The sequence below is a fragment of the Eriocheir sinensis genome, unplaced genomic scaffold (genome assembly GCF_024679095.1).
Source record: "Eriocheir sinensis breed Jianghai 21 unplaced genomic scaffold, ASM2467909v1 Scaffold243, whole genome shotgun sequence".
NCBI lineage: Eukaryota > Metazoa > Arthropoda > Malacostraca > Decapoda > Varunidae > Eriocheir > Eriocheir sinensis.
The window spans coordinates 32,501-57,500 of NW_026111547.1; positions in this window are offsets into that span (position 1 = coordinate 32,501).

The window sequence follows — 25,000 nt, forward strand, 5'->3', positions numbered from 1 at the left end:
ATATGTTGGCCCAAAATATGCCAACATCAACACAAAATCTTATCCCTCGCCAGAAAATTAAACTGGAGAGTAGTTAGTTCTAACTGAAAATGCTCCGGGAACTCATGTGCACTAACAGAGGAGGGGTTTGCGGATAATAGAAAAATCATACGCAAGGTTTATAAAGTTGCAGATTTTTTCCAAACTCGCTCACTAACCTGGAAATGTGTTTGCAGTAGTTTTCGGTGTTGATACCACCATGAAACTCAGTGTGTCTTACAGGGACTTCAGAGTTGAAAAGTATGCAGTTTTACTCACTGCTAATTGGTGTTAAAAATGTTTGAGCTTGAACTCAAAGGCACGAATAGTCCTGTAAATCTTTTATTAATTTAGCGTGACCTTGCAGCCTTGTATTCACCTAATGCAAGTGTTTCGTCGTATCTACAATGAAAGCTAGATCTTAAACCGATTGATTGCCTTTCAGTTCCTGCAAATCCCTTCCTTTCTCATACATAATCCTTTATATTTCACTTCTCGATTCATAAAAGCGCTTCAGAGTGACTCTTTGACTTAACCAACGAACTTCAATGTGTTATGGCAGAGATTGAGTGTGAATTTCCTTTAACAGACAGTTGAACTATCTGTGGTTGAGACCTTGCTGTCTTAATAACAATATCTGTAACATGATCCATCTTTGATGTTTCACTGCAAAGCACAACAATGAAAATTATGCAATGAACACTGAATTTAAAGGTCTCAGTTCATAGCTAGTGTTTTTTCCTTTGACTTTGTTGCCATACTAGCTTTTCTTCCCACCATTTGAGGTGATCCATCGGTAGCCACTCGCAATTTTCATCTAGTCAACGCCTATCATATCTAGTGCATCTACCAAACTCACAAACATATCTTTTCCGGCTGCTGTTCCTTTCACTGATATTAGTTCTAAGTATCATTCAGTTACCTGCATATTTCCATCTACATCACGTATATAAACTGCAAGTTGTGCTCTGTCATTTACATCTGTATATACTTACATCAATTGCTATAGAAAATATTACAAAATTAGCATTTATTACTTTGAGTTGACCGTAAAAAAAATTCATATTCCATGAATCATATCTGCAACTGTATTTCTTGAAAGGCTTATGTTTGCAAATGCTTGACTATTTTCAGGGCAAATATCTCCCGCAGCCACCAAGATACATTTCTTTATAAGATTACCCTCCAAGAAAGGCTTTGATGACACAGCTATTTATGGTGCAATTTTATAACTTGCCCGAACTACAGCACCACTGGTTTGATGAGCACGTTTAACCCCTTGGTTACCGACCCATCAACCCAATGTAAACAAAACGTTTCCTGCCGCACTGACCGCTGTGGCGTTCCTATGATTCTTCCGTACCCAGAGTTCTCATTGTCACAACAGCGCTTGCGTGGCCAACCCACCCGGGTTGGCACGCATTGCTACGATTCCGCGAACCTGAGTTCGGATTTCCACCTTAGCAGTCGGCGCATGCCCCCAACCATCTGTTTATCTTCTCTTTCGGGCTGGACGATAAATGGATACGTGGGGGAACCTGGGGAAGGTCACGGTGGCAACTCAAGATGTCATACCGGCCCTGTGTCTCGGGATAATAGGTTACTGCCCGCCACAACATTAAAGGCCATTTAATGAGAAGATGAGCACTCGGTCACCCGTACCTAAAGGGTCCTCCCTTTGCCAGTAAGGTACTCTATTTCAGAAAATAGAAGTACCCTTTTATACCCTCGATGTACCCTCAATTATTTTGTGTGTGTTTGTGAAGATCAAGGACAGAAGTCCTCTGGAAGGGTATGGGGATTTTTAATCAGAGTATTTGAGCTTTAACTACTTTGGATGGTGATTGCTGGTTGAGGACAAGGATACCCCAGTGTCCTCGTTGAAATCGTTCTTATTTTAAATGTTATCAAGATGTGTACAACATTTTAGAAATGCAGCAAAAAACAAAGAAGAATTGGATGAAAACAAATACTCATGTTAACAGAAAACATTTAGTTTTTTAGAATAGTTTCCTGCCTTGCGTTTGCAAAGGATAAAGGGGAAGATCACCATCACTGAGAGGTTTTCTTTTCATTTCCATTCATTATGTACACCTCCGGGGTTAGCGTACCTAGCTACGAATCTGCTGGCCCGTGTTCGAATCCCACCCCGGGCAGTTGGCTTGTAGCTCACTGGACATCCTTTGTAACTGCCGGCACATCTTTGAGGGTGTGTAAACGAGCATTTCCATCACCTATGAAAAATGTTCTGTCATCATGAGGAAGTCTTGGTGCACACTGGACATCCTTTGTAAGGTAGTTCATCATCTTAGATTTGTCTGTTTTAGACATGTAGCCGTCAGGAGTACCCAGAGCAAATGGAACTGGTGTTAAGGAGTATGTCATCAATTCTTAAGACTTATGGGTTGCTCAAGAAGTTGTGACATTACGGATATTTTCACGGTTTTATTTCAGTTTCTCTAACATCACAAGCAGTTAAAAGGCTATGTCTACTTGTTCACGATACTGGATTGTCTTTCCCTGACTTGATGTCATGCTTGCCTGTTTGTTCATGCTCTCCATTGTCAAAAGTTTAGCTTTTGGGATTCTGTAATAGAAATCCTGTTTCCCCTCACTGTCGTTGCTCAGTCGTTCAGCGATGAACTTTCTTTTGGCTGTCTGCCCTTTGCTTTCAGCACTCATGACATCTCTCTCAATTTCCTGGGTTACCGGAGAGCCCGATGACAAGACGCACAGACATTCTGTCATCTATTTCAAAGGGATTGAGGAAACCTTTGACAGCCTCAACTGTTCGCTTGACGGTGGACTCACCACGTCCAATTTCAGATGACGAATATTCACGATGATTTCTGGAACCTTCCAAACCATCAGATAGACCGCACATTTCTAAAATCGCTTTGTAATACTTTGCTCGCTCTGATGCTGTGCGAATCCATCGTTGATAAGCACCGTAGTTTGTGAGAAGACCAGTTATTCCAACAGGATTGGAACCTGATTTCGATTTGCAGAAGTGCATGAAGGTTTCCTCCATTGTTTTATCAGTTGCACATATTTGGTATCATTACAAAGAGTAGTTTATAAGCTATCATTTGGTATACACATATCACATACTATGTTTAGAGTTTCCTTCATAATGAGCACAAAAAAAATGTACGTCCTATATTTTTCTCGGGCAAAATTGGGCTTAAAGTCAATTGGGGCTATACTTATAAAATGGCCCAGAGACCCATTTTTGCATGTAAATTTTCATGGACATCTCTAATATTAAAATATACATAAAAATCTATCAAAAAAAAGTGGGTTTCGGAGGATCTTGGGTGGGGGGGGTGGGGGTGCACGTAAGGTTATTATACATGTCCGACTATTAACTGTAGTAACCAGGATGTCACACTAGCCCTGCGTCCTGGGGCAATGGGCTCTTACCCTCATAGCCTCAAGGTCCAAGGCGACGAATATGAGCACCGCGGCCACGTGCAGCTTTAGCGTATGCACCCAACTTACCTTATGTCTAGTTTTTCACTGTAACTCGTCAGAACGTAATTCTAAACGTAATGTGTGATATAGAAATGTTCTAAAGATGCATATGGTCATAATCATATAACATTCCTTTAACGTGTCTGCCATCGAACAGCCATCGAAAATTTTGCAATGTATTGAATCGGATTATATGACGTTGTAAAAATATTAATAAGTGCAACAAGAGAGGTCTGCAGGCTACACTGTGGACAGAGTATCTAGTACATTATCAAGCTATTAACATGTATTTTTTTGTCGCTGCCACGCACAGCTGAACGCTTAGATTGCATATTCTATTAATAAAAGTAGAATAAGCAACTTAGCCGTCCAGCCGTGAGTGGCAACGGCAAGAATATTTAATGGCATTTAATGGCCTAATATTGTATTACATTGTCTGGCGTGTGGTAAGCAGGCACTCATATCCTCCCTGATTGTAAATATTATTATTTTAAGCCAACTATTTTCCATATTAGTTGTGTTTACTATTTATAATGTTTTTTTTCTTATCACCTTCCTTAGATAACTCGTTTTCTATATTATACATTTTCTATATTGTATAGTTTATTAATCTTAATTTATTTAGCTATTAATTTCTTAATTTTTCTTCCCTGTAATGTTAATTTTGATGAACGTTCAGTGCGATTGTGGATAGCTATTATAGGACCCGTTAGGCGTACCAGTACCTGGGGAGGTGTGTATTTCGCACGGTCTGAGTAATGATTGAGCCAGAGAACTTTGCTTTCATGGTCGAGTATCGAAATAAAAAAAATTCCATCGAGTCTCTTGAGGCGGGCCGCAGTATTCGCTGCCATGTGCATGGGAACCTTCTCAGGGGACTTTTTCTCACTACCGATAAGGTTTTGTTCTGTTAGAAAAAAAAATTTAAAAAAATCTTACGCAATTAAACAGGAGGTACGATCGGCTTTGCAGGAGTAGTAGATAAGAAAAGGTAACTAAAAGAACACATGGAATATAATTAAGAAACTCGAGTTATTTAAGAGATTGAAGGGGGATGTAAGAATTTGTGAAAGCTTTATACACACACAAAAAAAACAGAGCGTATGAGAGAAATTGAAGTAGTAATAGATAGAAAGTTAATAAGCAAATGAAATACCGAAATATAGAAAACGAGTTATCAAAGGAAGGTGATAAGAAAGAGCATTATAAATAGTAAACACCATTGAAATGGAAAAATAGTGGGCTTAAAAAGAAGGCATTGCAGGAAAAGTAAGAGAAAAAAGGCACGAAAAAGACACACGACCAGAAAAATCAAAACTTATTTAGAGAAGGTGCTAGGTAGTCAAGTTCATATAAATAACATTGTTTTACGTTTTAAACTATAATAAAAAAACAAGTAAAAGAAGCTCACTAACGATACCACGATGTATTGTGTCAAGGAAAAGACTCACCCAACACTGCATTCTATTGTTGCAAGAAATCAGTAAAAATAACTGAAAATATTTAAATAAATTTATCTTATGAAAGCTATCCTTCTTTAAGAAATATTTTATCTTAGAAGAACTGTGATTCCTTTCAGTTTGCAGCTTACTCTTTATTCATATTCTTGCACACTCACTCAGCTTTTTAACGGCACTGTTCTAAAATATTTTATATTCGTTATTTGCTTACTCCCCGACCCCCCCCCTCACCACACACCCGTCCTTTTATCTTCCTCCTCCTTATTCAAATCCTTTTATTCCTCTTCTACAACTTCAACTTCTATAACTACTATTACTACTACCACTACTACAACAACAGCTACTACTACTACTACTACAACTACTACTACTACTACTACTACTACTACTACTACTACTACTACTACTTTTTTTTTCTACTACTACGGGCCTCCATCTATTAGAGTTGCGTTGTGAGCGGTATATTCTCTCATATCCTTTCACAAAGCAATTCATTGGCCCCACTACTACTAACTACTATTACTACTGCCACTACTACAACAACAGCTACTACTACTACTACTACAACTACTACTACTACTACTACTACTACTACTACTACTACTACTACTACTACTACTACTACTACTACTATTACTACAACTACTACTACTACTACTACTACTACTACTACTACTACTACTACTACTACTACTACTACTACTACTACTACTACTACTACTACTACTACTACCACAATTACTACTACTACTACTACTACTACTACTACTACTACTACTACAACAACATAAATGATACCTCCACCCATGTTTATTTTCCCGACACTTAATCATGGAGGGCTCCATAGCTTGGAGCCCCAACTCTGCTCGCTAATGACTGTAGCATCCAACCATATCACTAATACTACCTAGCACTAAATCTATACATAACACCCTATCATCTATTACGTCTAGATCCCCCTTTCCTTCCCTACTCAAGTCACTCCCGACCCACCCTAATGTCACTCTCCACCACTGTGGCTTCATAGTCCATATTGGAGATGTTGGTGGCTTTTGGGCCAGAGTGTCTGGTGCCCCTGAGACATAGGATGGCCGACCTGAGCAGGGAGAACGAGAGGCGACACCTTATCCAGGCGACAAAGTGCAGGGGCGTAGCCAGGATTTCAGTTTGGGGGGGGCACAATCTTTACCAGTCTGTCTCAATACTGATGAGGATTTACACCAGTGGTTCTTAACCTTTTTCATCGTATGACCCCCTGAGACTCCAGGGTATTGCCGTGACCCCTATAATAAATTTTGTTATGGTGACCTTTGTGTAAAGGTAAGGTAAAACAAAACTATATGAAGATCCTGCTTTATAGAAAATATTGCAAATAAAAAAACCTTGAAAATGCCTCAGATCCCCTACAAGTGCTATTTCAAAATCCATGGAACTAATGCACATAAAATAAAACCTACTTATTCAATCAGTGGGAGGAGTGACGTCATTGTTTTGCAGGCATACGTACATCAAAGCGAGGAGCGGTGCTCAACAGGCAACACCTCATGTCGCTGTCAATCACAAGTCTACTGCATGCCTTCGTTTTCAGTGCCATCATTGATGAGAATCCAGTTGCAAGGAATAAACAGGACTACTCTCCACAGCACTCACCACTTGCAGGAGAATATCCTCACTCATGTCTGAGATCCTACTTTTGACTGTATCATTCAAAAGGGGAATTGCCCTCAACTTGTGTGCCTGCTGTACTACATGAATCACCTTCGATCGTTGTTTCCAGAATGCAAGGCTTAATCAGATTTTCACCAATGGCATGAGGCTTCTTGGTCTGCGCGATTTTTTAGAGCAATTCTGTATGAGGCCTCCAGCGCGCTGCTTTGTTTTGACGAGCGAACTGACCAGTGGAATCGATGCGACTGGCCTTCAGAGCAGCTTCTTTTCGCTTGAAGTAGTCCAAGCTTTTGTCCACCAGTTGGCTATGGTAAGACTCCAATTGAACCTTCAGTTTGCTTGGCCTCATACTTTCATGACTCAAAACCTTGGTGCAACTGCTGCGCCTTGGGAGTCACAGCCAGGAGCGGAGCACATACAGACCCCCCCCCCCCAACCCCACGTAGCTATGATCTGACTGACTGACTGATTGTGGTTGATGTTTTCAGCAGCTGGCCGCTTCACATACATGAAATAAATCTTTTTCTCCCAAACCCTCCGCGACCCCCCGAGAAACCCCAAACGACCCCCCAGGTGGTCATGACCCCCAGGTTAAGAACCGCTGATCTACACTATTTGGGCGGTCACAGCCATGCACGGCATGTCATTCTCGAGAACTTCCAATAAACCCCCAAAAAAGGAGTTCCTGAAGGGGGGGACACGTGCCCCCTGTGCCCTCCCCCCCTGGCTACGCCCCTGACAACGTGGCTCCTTGGCTGATGTTTCTTTTCTGAGATTAGTTCCGCGAGTCATGCGTAGAAGCATTGGACCCTGGGACCCATCCCGTCGGATGTGGTGAAGACGAGGGGGGTGAAGCTGCCCTGATCCACATATTGGATTCTTTCACCGTATGCCCTTGTCTTCTCCTGCTCGTTCCTGTGGTAGGCGGCTTCTAAGGGCAGCTCACGGTGACAGGCAGCCATCGGGTCGAATATGCGGATGTCCATGAACGCCCGCTGTCCGCGCACCCAGATTCCGCGGGCACTTACATCAACCCGTGCCTCCTGTGAGGTATTGGCCGTCGAAGGTGTTCGCCGTCCAGGGGAAGCAGTGCCGGCTCGGTAGTGACGTCTTGGCATACCTCCCCGAGCATGTTGGCTGTCAGATCCCTCACTTCATCGTGTCGAATACAGACGAAGCCTCCCTTTTTACATGTCATGGTGTAGGTGACATCATTTGGTGATCCACATGCACAGAGATCAGGCCGTCCCTCAATCGGCCAGCCATATCTCTACTACTACTACTACTATTGCTACTACTACCACTACTACTACTACTACTACTACTACTACTACGACTACGACTACGACTACTACTACTACAACAGCTACTACCGTACTACTACTACTACTACTACTACTGCTGCTGCTGCTATTACTAGTACTACAACAACAACTACTACTACTACTACTATTACTACTATTACTACTACTACTACTACTACTACTACTACTACTACTACTACTACTGCTGCTGCTGCTACTGCCGCTGCTGCTACTGCTGCTGCTGCTGATGTTGGTGCTGCTGCTGCTGCTGCTGCTGCAGTTGCTGCTGCTAGTGCCGCAGCTGCTGCTGCTGCTGCTGCTATTGATACTGCCGCAGTTGCTGCTCCTGCTGCTGCTATTGATACTGCCGCAGTTGCTGCTGCTGCTGCTACTGCTACTGCCGCAGTTGCTGCTGCTGCTGCTACTGCTGCTACTGCAGTTGCTGCTGCTGCTACTACTGCTATTACTAATATACTTCTGCTGCTGCTCCTGCTGCTCCTGCTGCCTGCTGCTAATAATAATAATAATAATAATAATAATAATAATAATAATAATAATAATAATAATAATAATAATAATAATAATAATAATAATAATAATAATAATAATAATAATAATAATAATAATAATAATAATAATAATAATAATAATAATAATAATAATAATAATAATAATAATAATAATAATAATAATAATTATAATAATAATAATAATAATAATAATAATAATAATAATAATAATAATAATAATAATAATAATAATAATAATAATAATAATAAAAATAATAATGATCATTTCATCGACGCGTGCTCCTTGGAGCTCCCACCAGGGGATGGCCACGGCAGAAGAGCTTCCAACTTTCTGTATCCAGACACTCCCTCCTTGCCTGCTCAAAGTTTTTCAAAGATCTTCCCACATGCTGTCCTGAAGACCACCCATCAACCCGGACTCTAGAGGAAGCCGTCCAATCGAGAAAAGAACGAGGGGGGGGGGAGCAATGCAAGATGGCGCCACTACGCCGCCACTAAACACTGCTGCTGAAGAACGGAACCCGCCCCTCAGGCATGCACCCTAAGCCTGGAAGAACCATCGGGCCCACCAGGCCCCACACCGAAGATGCAGGCAGCGACGTAAAAAAAAAAAAAAAAAGCTCCCTAACGTACTGTTATGCCGGACGTGTTACTTGGGTTCCGTGTCGCCGTCAGGAGACTCCGTGGGAGGGAGATATGTAAACACTTCGCACAGCTTCTGTAGTTTAATATTCTTCCTTAGTAGTACACTTCACTTTGACTCTTCACTTACCACTAGCTTACTATGACTAGGACTGGCCCTCTCTCGCCCTCTTTTCCTATATATATCCAGAACAGTACAGTCTAGAATGTTACAGTATATTTTAGATCATACAAGAACATGTAGCAAAAATATATGCGAGTTGGCAACACTTCCCGCCTGGCGTCTGGCCGCGCCCCGCGGGGCGCGGACGGCTCCCCTTGTTCCCCACCCCCCTGCTCGTTCCTCCCGGAGCCTTCTAGAGGCCTATGGTCGCCGGGTGAAGCTTCCAGCACAACACTATCCCCCCCTCTTAATTGTGATCATCCCGATCACACACTTAACTATGTACAAACATAAGAGAATTAATCAAAAACATAATAATCGTCGTATCGCTGTGGACGCCTGCGTTGTCTCTGTCTTCTGTTCGGTGCCTCCTGCGCGTCTGTCTCCTGGTGCGCCTCGTCGTCGTCCGCTTCTTGGGGTGTCCCTGGAACATCTGCCGAAGCCGGGAGGTTATCTCCCTCGGCTGAAAGGTCCAGAAGGCCTACGTCGTTGTCGACCTCCTCTCGGTCCTAGACGTCCCTTGCGTTTTCGTCGGCTGCTGGGTGTCTGTAGTTGTTCCAAGTGTAGTTTCCCGGACCGTGGTACCTCCATAGGTGGTTGGCGTGGATAATTTTCGGCTTGGTCCTTTCCGTTCTCCGGATTCGGTAAGTCACGTCGGAGAGGCGTTCTAGCACAGTGTAAGGGCCTTCCCAGGGACTCTGTAACTTCGGAGACTGTCCTTTCTTCCTCTGCGGGTTGTAAAGCCAGACTTGGTCTCCTTCCTTGAAGTCAACGTGGCTTGCCCTCATATTGTAACCGCGCTTCATGGCCTCCCCGGAGAACTTCAAGGCACCTCGGACTTGATGGTGCACCTCTTCCAGCCGTTCCTCTAGTTGACGGGCAAAACTGGAGGCGTCCCTTGGAAGGCTTTCCCCAGGAGGCCTTCCTGTCAGTAGGTCCACCGGCAATCGCAGCTCACGTCCAAACATCAGCTTTGCCGGTGAATACCCAGTAGTCTCGTGGGCGGCAGACCTGTAGGCCATGAGAAGCGCAAGCAGCTTCTGATCCCATGAAGACTGATCATTGTTGCACTGCTTGGCCAACTCCTGGCCCAATGTCCAATTAAACCTCTCCACCATTCCATCTGACTGTGGGTGCAGAGGGGTGGTCCGGGTCTTCTTGATACCCAGAAGCTTGCAGCACTCAGCAAGGACTGTTGACTCAAAATTCCTTCCCTGGTCGGAATGGAGCTCGTTAGGCACACCGAAGCGACAGAAGAACTCCTCAACCAAAACCTTGGCGATGGTAGTGGCTTCCTGGTCAGGGATGGCGTAGGCTTCCGGCCACTTGGTGAAGTAATCCATTGTGACGCAGATGTACCTATTTCCGTTCGTCGTCAGAGGCAAGGGTCCTGCTATATCCACTGCCACCCGTTCCATGGGGGCTGCAACCTGGTATAGTTGCAATGGGGCACGGTGACGCTTCTTGGGGCCCTTCTTTGCACAGCACACCTCACACGCGTGACACCATTCTTCCACGTCCTTCCTCATGCCAACCCAATAGAACCTTTGGCGCAGGCGACTCAGTGTCTTCTTTACCCCAAGGTGTCCGCTGGTGATGCTGTCGTGCATTTCTTTCAAGACGCCTTCCCGGGACTTCACAGGTAGCACCGTGGACCAGTAGTGGTCAAGACCATCATGAGAGACCCAGCGTCGCTGCAACACCCCGTCGTCCATCTGAAGAGTGTCCCACTGAGTCCAGTAATTCTTGATGGTAGGGCTTTCTCTCGAGATTACTTCCTACTTTTTATCGACCAATTAGCCTGACATCTATTGTTTGTAAGTTAATGGAGACTATCATTCGCGACAATATGGTGAAATTCTTCGAAGAAAATAATATGATAAATAATTAGCAACATGGCTTCCGTAGTAAACGTTCGTGTTTGACTAACTTACTTGATTTTTTTCACTATATTTTTGAGGTGTTCGATGAAAGCAGATCAGTAGATATCATATATCTGGATTTTCAAAAGGCATTTGATAAGGTCCCCCACCAACGATTGCTCAGCAAACTACTGGCGCACGGTGTCTCGGGAAACGTTCACAATTGGCTTGCGGACTGGCTCTCTGAGCGGAAACAGAGAGTAGTTCTAAACGGTGTAACATCTAATTGGCTCGATGTCAAAAGCGGCGTACCTCAAGGATCAGTGCTTGGCCCCATGCTCTTCTTAATTTATGTTAATGATATCGATGATGGGCTCACTTGCAAAATATCAAAATTTGCTGATGACACAAAAATTGCTAGTAAAGTAACTGCGACACTCGACGAAGAAGCTTTACAATCAGCTATAGATCGACTTGCACGTTGGGCCAATCAATGGCAAATGAAATTTAACGTTGACAAATGTAAAGTGTTGCACATCGGAAAAAATAACAATTGCGTTCGGTACGTAATGAATGGCTAACAACTTTCTGCAGTAAGTAAAGAAAAGGATCTTGGAATCACTATATCAAGCGATTTAAAGCCCGGTCAGCATTGTTCAGAGGTAGTTAAAACTGCAAACAAATTGGTTGGCTTCATTGGACGAGTCTTTAATAATAAATCCGAAAAAGTAATATTAAAACTGTATAATTCGTTGGTTCGACCCCGTCTAGAGTACTGTGTACAGTTTTGGTCTCCCTACTACAGAAAAGACATAGAAAAGTTGGAACGGGTTCAACGAAGAGTAACAAAGATGATTCCTAGGTTGAGAAATTTGTCATATGAACAAAGGCTTAAAGAAGTAAATTTATTCAGCCTATCAAAACGAAGAATGCGAGGCGATCTAATAGAAGTGTTTAAAATGTTTAAAGGATTCAGTGATATTAATGCGGAAGATTACTTTACAATTGATCGATCAAATAGAACAAGAAGAAATCACAATTTGAAGATAAGTGGTAAAAGATTCTCGTCGTACGAAGCTAAACACTTCCTCTTCAATCGAGTTGTTAATGTTTGGAACTCTCTACCCTGTGATGTCGTTGATAGTACAACAGTTACGGCCTTCAAGAATAGATTAGACAAGTGTTTTGAATCCAACCAGCAACTAAGATATTACTCATTGTCGTAATAACGTTAAGTTCTTTCGAATACTGGTGTCCTTGTCCGCTTTTATCGCCCGGTTAGTGGTAGCAGTAATGGTAGTTCTTTCCTCTTTCCTACATAAATTCCATGCAGTTTTTCCATGCTGCATGGTTCTTTTCCATTTCCTGCCAGCTTTGGCTGGAGGGATGGGGGGGTGGGGAGGAGCCTTCGCCTTTACTGTCCTTCATCTTCCACCTTTGATTAGATAGTTAGTGTAGCTTGTCACAAACAACCTCGTAAGGACCAGCAGGTCTGCTGTTTTTTTTTTTTTTTTTACAGCAAAGGAGACAGCTCAAGGGCACAAAAAGTAAACATTAATAAAAAAGGCCCGCTACTCGCTGCTCTAAAAAGAATCCAAAGAGGTGGCCGAAAGATAGGTCAGTTTCGAGGATAGGTGTACTGATACCCTCCTCTTGAAAGAGTTCAAGTCGTATGCAGGAGGAAATACAGATGAAGGAAGATTGTTCCAGAGTTTACCAGCGTGAGTGATGAAAGAGTGAAGATGCTGGTTAACTCTTGCATAAGGGGTTTGGACAGTATAGGGATGAGCATGAGTAGAAAGTCGAGTGCAGCGGGGCCATGGGGAGGCATGCAGTTAGCAAGTTCAGAAGAGCAGTCAGCGTGGAAATATCGATAGAAGATAGAAAGAGAGGCAACATTGCGGCGGAATTTAAGAGGTAGAAGACTATCAGTATGAGGAGGAGAGCTGATGAGACGAAGAGCCTTTGCCTCCACTCTGTCCAGAAGAGCTGTGTGAGTGGAGCCCCCCCACACATGAGATGCATACTCCATACGAGGGCGGACAAGGCCCCTGTATATGGACAGCAACTGTGCAGGGGAGAAGAACTGGCGGAGACGGTACAGAACGCCCAGCCTCGAGGAAGCTGAAGTTTCCAGTTGAGATTTTGAGTTAAGGATAGACCGAGGATGTTTAGTGTTGAGGAAGGTGATAGCTGGGTGTTGTCAAAGAATAGGGGATAGTTGTTTGGAAGATTGTGTCGAGTGGATAGGTGGAGAAACTGTGTTTTTGAGGCGTTGAACGACACCAGGTTCTTCTTGCCCCAATCGGAAATAATAGTAAGGTCTGAGGCTAAGCGTTCTGCAGCCTCCAGCCTTGAGTCGTTAAGTTCCTGAAGGGTGGGTCTTCTTTTAAAAGAAGTTGAATAATGCAGAGTGGAATCATCGGCGTAGGAATGGATAGGACAGTTCGTTTTGGAAAGAAGATCATCAATGAACAACAGAAAAAGAGTGGGAGATAGGACAGAACCCTGTGGGACACCACTGTTAATAGATTTAGGGGAAGAACAGTGACCGTCTACCACGGCAGAAATAGAACGGTCAGAAAGGAAACTGGAGAGAAAGGTACAGAGAAGGATAGAAACCGTAGGAGGGTAGTTTAGAAAGCAAGATTTGTGCCAGACCTATCAAAAGCTTTTGATATGTCCAGCGCAATAGCAAAAGTTTCACCGAAACGGCTAAGAGATGATTACCAAGAGTCAGTTAAGACGGAGATGAGATCACCAGTAGAACTCCCCTTGCGGAACCCATACTGTCTATCATATATAAGTTCATAAGTGGAAAGGTGCTTTTGAATCTTCCGGTTGAGATTGATTCAAAAGCTTTAGATAGTAAAGCAATAGGACGGTAGTTTGAGGGATTGGAGCGGTCACCCTTCTTAGGTACAGGCTGTATGAAGGCATACTTCCAGCAAGAAGGAAAGGTAGATGTTGACAGGCAGAGGCGAAAGAGTTTGACCAGGCAGGGTGACAGCACGGAGGCACAGTTTTTAAGGACAATAGGAGGCACTCCATCAGGTCCATAAGCCTTCTGAGGATTGAGGCCAGAGAGGGCATAGAAAACATCATTTTGAAGAATCTTTATAACAGGCATAAAGGAGTCAGAGGGGTTTGTTCTTCCTTTGTGTTCCTTTGTACCCAGGTCGCGTTAACGACTGACTCAGCCACTCCACAACTGGTCTCAGATCTCGGTTCTCCCGCTGCAGTTTTCCCAAGTCTTCCCATGGCACCTCCGCTGTCTGTTCCACTGTAGTGCGGCGGCACATATTCTGGACGCTTTCCCTCTGGAGGCAATGTTGACACTCAGGTAGGCAGGGGCGCCGGCTCAAGCTGTCCGCGTTACCGTGTGTTAGCCCAGATCGGTGCACAATAGTGTAGTGATGCTGCTCTATTTTACCTATCCAGCGAGCAAGCTGGCCCTCAGGGTTTTTCAGTGACTTCAACCACCGCAATGCAGCGTGATCCGTGCGGATGGTGAAAGTTGCACCGTACAGGTAAGCATGGAAAAAGTCAAGGCTCTTGACTACTGCCAGGAGTTCTTTCCGGGTCACGCAATAGTTTTTCTCGGCTGGGGTGAGCTTCTTGCTGAAGTAGGCCACAACCCGTTCCATGTCGGCACATGCCTGGGACAGCACTCCACCAATCCCCTCATCACTGGCATCACAATCCAGTATAAAAGGCTTAGAGGGGTCTGGGTAGGTGAGTACGGGCGAGCTGATGAGGGCCTCCTTGAGCTTCTCAAAGGCAACCTGAGTTTCCGCTGTCCACTCAAACTTGCGCCCCTTCTTCGTCAGGAGGTGCAGTGGTGCAGCAATCGTAGCGAAGCCTTTCACAAACCTGCGGTAGTATGAGCACAACCCAAGGAAGCTCCGCAGCTCCTTCACGTTGGTGGGTGTCGGCCAGTCCCTTACCGCAGCCACCTTCTCAGGATCAGTGCGTACTCCAGCCTCGCTCACGATGTGTCCCAAGTATTGGACCTCCTTTTGGAACAGACAGTATTTCTTCGGGCTGAGCTTAGGGTGTGCAGCTCTAAGCCGGGCGAAAACCTCTGATAGCCTTTCCATCTCCTGCTCGAAGGTCTGGCCAAAGACAAACACGTCGTCGAGGTAGATGAGTGCCGTCTTCCAGTGAAGTCCCTCCAGCACCCTCTCCATCAGCCGCTCGAACGTGGCCGGCGCGTTGCACAGGCCAAAGGGCATGACCTTAAACTGCCACAGGCCTTGACCGTAGGAGAAGGCTGTTTTCTCTTTGTCCTGCTCCGCCATTTTGACTTGGTGATACCCAGACTTCATATCCAGTGTTGAAAACCACTTGGAGCCCACCAAGGCGTCGAGCGTGTCGTCGATCCGTGGGAGTGGGTATGAATCCTTGATGGTGAGATCGTTGAGGGCTCGGTAGTCCACGCAGCACCTGAGGGAACCGTCCTTTTTCCTGACGAGCACTACAGCAGACGCCCACGGGCTGCTGGACCGCTCGATTAACCCCTGTTGCCGGAGATCATCCATCACCTCATCCATCTCCTTGCGACGGGCTGGTGCCATCCTTCGAGGAGCTTGCTTCACTGGGCGGTGGCTACCTGTGTCGATGTGGTGCTCTACCAGGTCCGTACACCCCAAGTCCAGGTCTCCTGTGGAAAACACATCTGCATTCCTCACGAGAAGCTCCCTGAGCTGTTCCACTTGGGGCTCCTCTAGACACTTGGAGCTCCTGTCAAACAGGTCGCGCAGGTAGTCGGGCAGCTCCTCCTGGGGCTTCGTCAGGGTTCTCCTGCAGACACAGGTTCTTGGTGTGCTTTTTCTTGTTGTTCTTTGAGTTCTTGGAGTGTTCTTTCTTGTTGTTGCTGTGCTCTTTCTTGTTGTTCTTTGAGTTCTTGGTGTGCTCTTTCTTGTTTCTCCCCCTGTAGTCTCAAGGCTTCCAAAAGTTCAGTCAACATGTCGTCCCTCTGGGCAGCTTGGGAACGAGTCTCCATGGCGAAAAAACAAATGGCTACACTCCTGACGCCAATGTTATGCCGGACGTGTTACTTGGGTTCCGTGTCGCCGTCAGGAGACTCCGTGGGAGGGAGATATGTAAACACTTCGCACAGCTTCTGTAGTTTAATATTCTTCCTTAGTAGTACACTTCACTTTGACTCTTCACTTACCACTAGCTTACTATGACTAGGACTGGCCCTCTCTCGCCCTCTTCTCCTATATATATCCAGAACAGTACAGTCTAGAATGTTACAGTACATTTTAGATCATACAAGAACATGTAGCAAAAATATATGTGAGTTGGCAACACTTCCCGCCTGGCGTCTGGCCGCGCCCTGGCGGACAGCTCATTATTCCCCGCCCCCCTGCTCGTTCCTCCCGGAGCCTTCTAGAGGCCTATGGTCGCCGGGGGAAGCTTCCAGCACAACACTATCCCCTCCTCTTAATTGTGATCGTTCCGATCACACACTTAACTATGTACAAACATAAGAGAATTAATCAAAAACATAATAATCGTCGTATCGCTGTGGACGCCTGCGCTGTCTCTGTCTTCTGTTCGTTGCCTCCTGCGCGTCTGTCTCCTGGTGCGCCTCGTCGTCGTCCGCTTCTTGGGGTGTCCCTGGAACATCTGCCGAAGCCGGGAGGTTATCTCCCTCGGCTGAAAGGTCCAGAAGGCCTACGTCGTCGAAGCTTCCAGCACAACAGTACTCTTGCACCCTATCCCTCCATTTCACTGGAGGTCGTCCTCTAGCATTCCCTCCCTCTATCTCACTCACATACATCCTTCTGGTCATCTTACTCTCCTCCATTCGCTCCATGTGGCCAAACAACTTTAAAGTCTGTCGCTTCACTTTTTGCCCCACTCCACACTTCTTCCCTTCACCCCCGTGACGTCTCATCAGCTCTCCTCCTCTTACTGATATTCTACCTCGTAAATTCCGCCGCCATGCTGCCTCTCAATCTTCTATCGATATTTTCCTGCTGACTGCTCTTCTGAACTTGCTAACTGCATGCCTCCCCTCTCCCACGGCCTCGCCGCACACGACTCTCCACTCAAGCTCATCCCTTTTCTGTCCAAATCCCTTACGCACGAGTTAACCAGCATCTTCACTCTTTCATCCCTCACCCAGGTAAACTCTGGAACAATCTTCCTTCATCTGTATTTCCTCCTGCTACGACTTGAACTCTTTCAAGAGGAGGGTATCAGGCCATCTCTCCTCCCGAAATTGACCTATCTTTCGGCCACTCCTCTGAACGCTTTACAAGAATCAGGATCAAAGGACAGTGGGTCAACCGGCTTAAACCTTAAATCTAAGAATTATGACTGCCTGTCCCTTTGTTACGGCTCACAGTAGTAAGCGTGGGATTGCCTTTGTAACGGCTCACATCTTGCTGTGTAATAATAATAATTACTATGAAAACTATAAGCTTACATTCAAATCCTCTCTAACGAGCATGATGCCACTCGATCCTCTTACAATAGGATTCAATAGTTGATCCAGTATACATAAATAAAATAAGACATTATAGAAAATAGATTCTTTTAAAGATACACTTGCCTATATCTAGTTAATTACTTACATTCCTTAAAAAATACACACATAAGAAAATAAGGAATCTGCAAGAGGCCAGTTAACCTACAGGCGGTAGTTCCTGTAAAACTATAAACTCTAAAATCTATCTCCATCCATAAATATACTGAGTGGCCCGACCCTTCGTATATTTTCCGCATGTGGCCCTCTGTGAAAAAAAAGTTTGGACACCCCTGACCTAGACAGACTAAGGAGCTTTCCCTAGAGCGTTAAATAGCCTACTTACAGACTTTCAGCCAGATACTGAACAACTGCAAGGCTTTGTGATTTGACAAGAACAAGTAACCCATACACCACCGCTTCCGGCTGGCTACTGAGGCGTAAACCATAGCTGAACCCACCAACTCGCCACCTGATGACGTCATGCGCCAGTTGATTCAAAATTTGACGCGCTCTCCGGTAGACCCTGTGTCCTTTTGTTGGTGGTAGCGAGTGTTTTAAGTGCTAATCGGTTCACGGATAGAGAAAGTCACATCCGCCAGTGTTACTTAATTGGACAAAACATACACAGCTCATCACGACAAGGAAAACACATAGGATAGGTGTTTGTTTGTGTATGCGTTTGTGCGAATGTTGTTTGTGTAGGTCAACATTTAAGTGTTGGTGTATGTGTGGAACAATGTGTAACGGTGGACAACAAGAGAACGTGGACGGACAGTCAAAGGTAAACGAATACGAGGAAAGTTAACGATGAAGACGCAACAAGACAGACTGGCAGACACAGTGACGATGGACATTACATGAAAACACTGAGAATCTTAGTCTCTCTTTGCAGCACCCCATTTTCTTGTCACTGAGGGGAAGGAACACGGAATTTGAGCGGTGACTGCTACACTTTGATCCCGATAGGAGCAGCGAGTAGCGGGCTTTTTTTTATTAGCTTCCTTTTTTTTTTTTTTTTTGCCCCTGAGCTGTTTCCTCTGCTGTGTGTGTGCATATATATATATATATATATATATATATATATATATATATATATATATATATATATATATATATATATATATATATATATATATATATATATATATATATATATATATATATATATATATATATATATATATATATATATATATATATATATATATATATATATATATATATATATATATATATATATATATATATATATATATATATATATATATATATATATATATATATATATATATATATATATATATATATATATATCTCTTTGTAGTTTTCCTCCAGTTTTCTTTCAGGCTGATCTATCTCTACTGTGGTAGACGGTCACTGCTCTCCCTTTAAACCTATGAATAGTGGTGTTCCGCAGGGCTATATCCTATCTTCCACTGTCTATTATTCATCGGTGATCTTTCAAAAAACAAATTGTTCCATTCTCTCCAATTTCTACTCTGCATTACTCAACAGCTTTCAACACAAACCCTCCCAACAAGAATCTCGGGATTCGAAGCTAGACGTAGAAATCGCTTAACTTCTCACCTTTTTATCATTTCTAAATGGGACAGAGGGAATTAGGTGTCTTTCATTGTCTCAAAAACTCAGTTTCTCTCCGATAACTTTCAGCTAACCAATTCCTTTACACTAAACTCGCTAACTAGCACACTGGTTCCTTGTGGATCAAATTTGCTTTATTAAGGAGAACAGGGAGGAGTTTTCTTGCCACTAACTCAAAATCTCAACTGGAAATTCCTTATCTCCTTTCTTGTTAAATCAGCTTCGTCAAGGATAGGCGTTGTGAATCGCCTCCACCAGTGTTTTACCGCTCCCAGATGCTATCCATATGCAACGGCCTTGTCCGTTCTCGCATGGTGTATGCATTTCATTTGTGTGTAGGGGGGGAAAGGGGTTACAACAGCCCTTTTCGACAAATTAGAGTAAAAGGCTTTTCGTCTCATCATCTCGCATCCTCTTGCTGACCTCTTAACCCGAGAACGGCGACAGACCTCAATTGAGGCTTGCCCGAGGAGAGGCGACAAGCCTCAATTAAGCGCGATTTTGAACGCGTACGGAAACCGCACCAGTAGGTCTAGATGGCTGAAAATTGGACTGGTTCATGTAATATATGGTAACACTCAGCAGGATTACCCAATAACGCCCCCCCCCCCTCCCCAGCCGGCAGCAGACCCCTCACTCTACCCTTCCGTTCAGCTTTAGCAACACCATGCTCTAAATTTAGATATAGTGTATATATTATTGTCTGTAATTATACTTTTTATGTCACTCTGTAATAAATGTTATAAAAATAATAGTAAAATATAAAAAAAAGATAATATAAAATAGTAAAAAAGTAAAAAAAAATAATAAAAAAACTAGCTCGTGTTATATTATTCACTGGAGTTCAAAATGAACTCCTTTGAATAATCTGACATGTGTACGTGCTACGTGTCATTTACGCTGACGTCCCTCGTCTTGCCTCGTCGCGCGTAGTCCTCCCTCGCACGTCCCAGGGGTTGCCAGGGCTCGGCTAAATCCCATTTATTGACCATTTCCACAGCCATTCAAGTAGGTTTAGAACGTTTTGGTTTTCCCTGTCCTATGAACTCCAATATTCCAAAGGCAAAGAGGTACTGTTTTTCCAATTCTGAGAGACTCGATTTTTCGGTCAACCAGTCGCATGACAATGGCTCTCTCCAACCCTGGGATCGCTTTTCTCTGGTTAAGGTCCGCCGTGATGTTGCATCCCTTACTATCTTCTGTCGATACTTTCGTGCTGATTGCTCTTCTGAACTTACTAACTGCATGCCTCAACCCCTTCTGCTGCCCCTCTACATACGACTTTCTACTCTAGCTTATCCTTATTCTATCTAATCTTTTATGTAAGAGCTAACCAACCATTTTGTTCTTTCAGCCCATTCGCTGGAATCTCTGGAACAACCTTCCTCCGACTGTATTTCCTGCTGCCTACGACTTGAACTCTTTCAAGAGAAGAGTATCAAGTCACCTCTCAACTCTCTCGTTTTGGGTTCTGGTACTGACTTCTTATTTGCTGAAACAGCGTTTAGCGGGCTTTGTTGCTTCCTGTTTTTGTTGCTGATTTTATCTATATATACTGTAAAAACAATTAAGAAGAAACTAGTGGGGACAGATCAGATGTATGCCAAAAGAAAACCAAACGGCGAACTCACTTAACGACAGTAACGAAAATAATAAAATGGCGCAGAGCGAGGACTGTTGTAAAAAATAAAATGGTCCTACGTAACTACTACAAGTTACATTCGAAAATAAGCGCCTCCCACTCCAGCCCATGCTCCCGCCTTCCACACCATTCACCCATTATTGTTAGCCTGATTTTGAGGAGGGGCGTGGTGTCCTTGTGGATCAAATATGCTTTATTAAGGGGATCAGAAAGGAGCTTTCTTGCCAAGTTAATGTGAACGGAATATGGAAACTAGAGAGAGAGAGAGAGAGAGAGAGAGAGAGAGAGAGAGAGAGAGAGAGAGAGCCTGAGAGGACGCGTAGTAATGTGTTTTTGATAAATTCAAATGCAACAAGAATTGGTTTATTAATAGTGACGGATGAGTGGAATTGAATTGGTAATCATGGTGTGAGTGCTACCTCGCACCCTGCCAGCCGTACTGAGCGGACGTGTGTTAGCTCTCTCCCGACCCGTTCGCAGAGTCAGGGTAAATGCCGCCAGCAGCTAGATTTCCGTGTTTGACTTGCAGGAGGGAGCTCACGAAGGACTTCCTCAACCAGGAAAATGGTGATTACACTGTATGTTTTTTCTGTGAAACTGAACACAAGGTAAGTGTTAAATTAGAGGCAATAGATAGCAAGGTACAGTTTCTGGAGGGTGTGTTAGGTTTGGATGTAGCTAGTGTCGGGGAGAGTGAGTTTAAGGTAGTTGAAAAGGTAGAGAGGTTGGAATATAGAGTAGGTGAGGTAGAGAAGAAGGTAGGTACCTTAGATTCCTTCCAGCAGGTTAGAAAAGGGAGTAAGGCTGTAGCAGCAGATGTTAGTTACAGTGGTGTCGTGACAAGGAACAGGTTCCAGGTGTTAGGAGACCAAGTTGAGAGCGATCCTAGCATCGTTCCTGTCGGTGATAGTTTAGTTAGACAGCAGGACCAGGAGTTTTGTAGGAAGGGAGCTAGGCGGAGGCATGTGTTTTTTCCTGGACGTAGAATTGAGCATGTAGCTGAGAAGGTTGACGACTTAGTCGTCACTACCTCAGAGTGTTTGTTTACCTGGTCGGAACAAACAATGTAGTTAAAGGTAGGTCAGAGGAGGTTCTAAACAAGTACAGGAAGTTTGTCGGGAAGTTGAGGGACAGCAGGCGGCGGTCAGTTTTGTGTGGATTGCTCCCTCGGCATGATGTTAGTTCCCTCATTCTCAGTAGAATGCTGGGGATTAACGAACGTGTCAATGATTTGTGTAGTCGTGAGGGAGTCATGTCTGTGGACGTCTGGGATAATTTTATTTATGACAAGAGCTTGTTTGCTAACGATGGACTTCACCTAAATTGTGTAGGCAAGGCGAGGCTGGGCCGAGTGTTGGATGAGGAAGTTTTGAAAAAGTTAAAGAAAAGTCAGGTGCAGCGGGAACGAGGTGTGGAAACTTCCGGCTTGGCTGGGAGTGGGAGGAGTCTTCAGTCAGACGGTGAGGTCCACAGAGGTAGGAGTGTCAGGTCTCAGGTGAGGGAGGAAGTACAGGTGTGTAGTGCTGAGGAGAACGTCAGGTCGTCGGACCCCTAGGTGGGGGATACTGAGGTAACGGTCAGGTCAACAGCCACACAGGTGAGGGGCACTGAGGTAGCGGTCAGGTCGCCAGACCCCCAGGTGGGGGATACTGAGGTAGCGGTCAGGTCAACAGCCACACAGGTGGGTGGTGAGATAGAGGTAGTTGTAGATAATCGGGTCTGACGCACTATTCCAGTGAATCGACAGTTGATATATGGCGCACACTCGGCAAATGCCCGTAGCATTATTCAGAAGCGAAGCCACTTGATAATTCTTGCAATTACAGAAAAACCCGACTTCATTTTGATCACAGAAACGTGGCTAAATACGCGTGACAAGCATCAGTTAAGTGAAGTAGTTATCAATGGTTACAACGCGTTTGCTAAGTGTCGTCTAAACAAAAAAGGTGGAAGTGTAATAATATATGCTAAAAGTAATTTAGAAGTCATTCAGCTTAACACAACCGAAACAGAGGCTTATAATTCATTGTATGTACAAGCGACGATCCATAATGAAAAGTATGTTCTGGGCGTAATTTACCGACCTCCTAAATCAAATGAAGACATTGATGGAAATCTCTACGCAGAGATAAATAAAATTATCAGAAACAGAAATGCAATAATATGCGGCGACATCAATAACCCCTCTGTTAACTGGTCTGCACTATCTGCCGACAGGGAAGGAACTAGATTATTAAATTATGTGCAAGATACATTTCTTTATCGAACAGTTACCGCGCCGACGCGAAGAAATAACATTCTGGATTTAGTCTTCACGACCGACAGCCACCTCATAACCGCGTGTGAGGTCGGCGAACCATTTGCAAGCAGTGACCACAACATAATCAGATGCGTTTTAAATATTGAAACAAAAGCACGAGCAAACTCGCTCTTAATACCTAATTATAGTAAAGCAAATTTTATGGACCTAAAAAGAGAACTGGCTTCAGTAAATTGAAATCATTTGCTCAACAACGTCAGCGTTCAAGAAATGTATAATCGTTTTACTGCACAAATCACTGCGAGTATAAATAAATTCATTCCACTCAAGCCACGAAGGACTGATAATCAAAAACCATTGTGGATGAATAATTACCTACAAAAAATCATCGTCGAAAAAAGAAAACTGTATAAGCAATATAAGTTGTCACATAATTCACAGGATCATACTAATTACATCAATGTCAAGAGAGAGTGCGAAAGGAAAATCAGAAAACAGAAACGCGAATATGAGATGAAAATATCACTCGATGCTAAAAAAAATCCCGGGTTATTTTTCAGTTACATAAGAAACAAACAAAAATGTTAAAAATAATATCGGCCCACTACTATTAAATGGCAATACGATTAGTGATGATAAAGGCATGGCATCGATCCTAAATTCAACCTTTAGTAGCGTATTTACATTAGAGAACATGACATCGATTCCAGCCCCGAAGAAAAATTTTCAAGGCCCTGAAGATCATAAGCTTGCATTGACCGAAATTGATATCAGCGAAGTGCGCGTGTACCTGCAGAAAATAGATCCAAATAAATCTCCGGGCCCCGACAATTTATCTCCTCGCGTGTTGAGAGAATGTAGTCAACAGCTAGAATTACCCATAACATTAATATTCAACAAGTCATTAGCACAGGCCATTGTGCCTCTCGAGTGGAAAAAGGCCAATATTACCCCGATCTTTAAAAAAGGAGATAAAAAACAAGCCAGTAATTATCGTCCCATCAGCCTTACGTCTGTCCTAATTAAACTATTCGAAAAAATAGTCAAGGATAAAATTATCACCTTCCTTGAAACAAATGATTTGATAACTGATAGTCAGCATGGATTTCGTAGTAATCGGTCTTGCCTTACCAACCTATTAACCTTTTTTCAACGATGTTTATACATGTTGGGACGCCCGAAGCCCATATGACGTAATTTACTTAGATTTTCAGAAAGCGTTTGATAAAGTTCCTCACGTTAGGCTTATTTCAAAACTGCGTTCCCACGGTATTAACGACCATCTATGTGCGTGGATTCATGACTGGCTCACCAACAGAGAACAACGTGTAGTTCTTAATGGTGAAGCATCGGATTGGCAACCCGTCACCAGTGGCGTGCCCCAAGGTTCGGTCCTGGGGCCAACACTATAATACATCCATAATTTACGTGAACGACTTAGAAACTGATATTCTATCAAAAGTAGCCAAATTCGCTGACGACACCAAATTAGGACGTACGGTAATGAACAGTCAAAGTTGCAAGAATATACAATCAGACTTAATAAGACTTGCCGACTGGAGCGAAAAATGGCAAATGAGTTTTAACGTAGATAAATGTAAAGTAATGCACATAGGCGGAAAAAATCCTAACTTTAAATATCAGATTCAAGGACATGAGCTCAGCGAAGTAAAACAAGAAAAAGATCTTGGTGTCATTATCAGTAACACTCTTAAAATGAGTGATCAATGTTCTGCAGCAAGTAAAAAAGCCAATATGATGTTAGGATTAATCTCAAGAAACTTTGATTATAAATCACCCGAACTTATGAAGAGATTATATTTAGCATTTGTAAGACCACACCTATTAGGGGGGATTCTGGGGCTGCCCTGTGTAGGCCACTCGGCCTCTT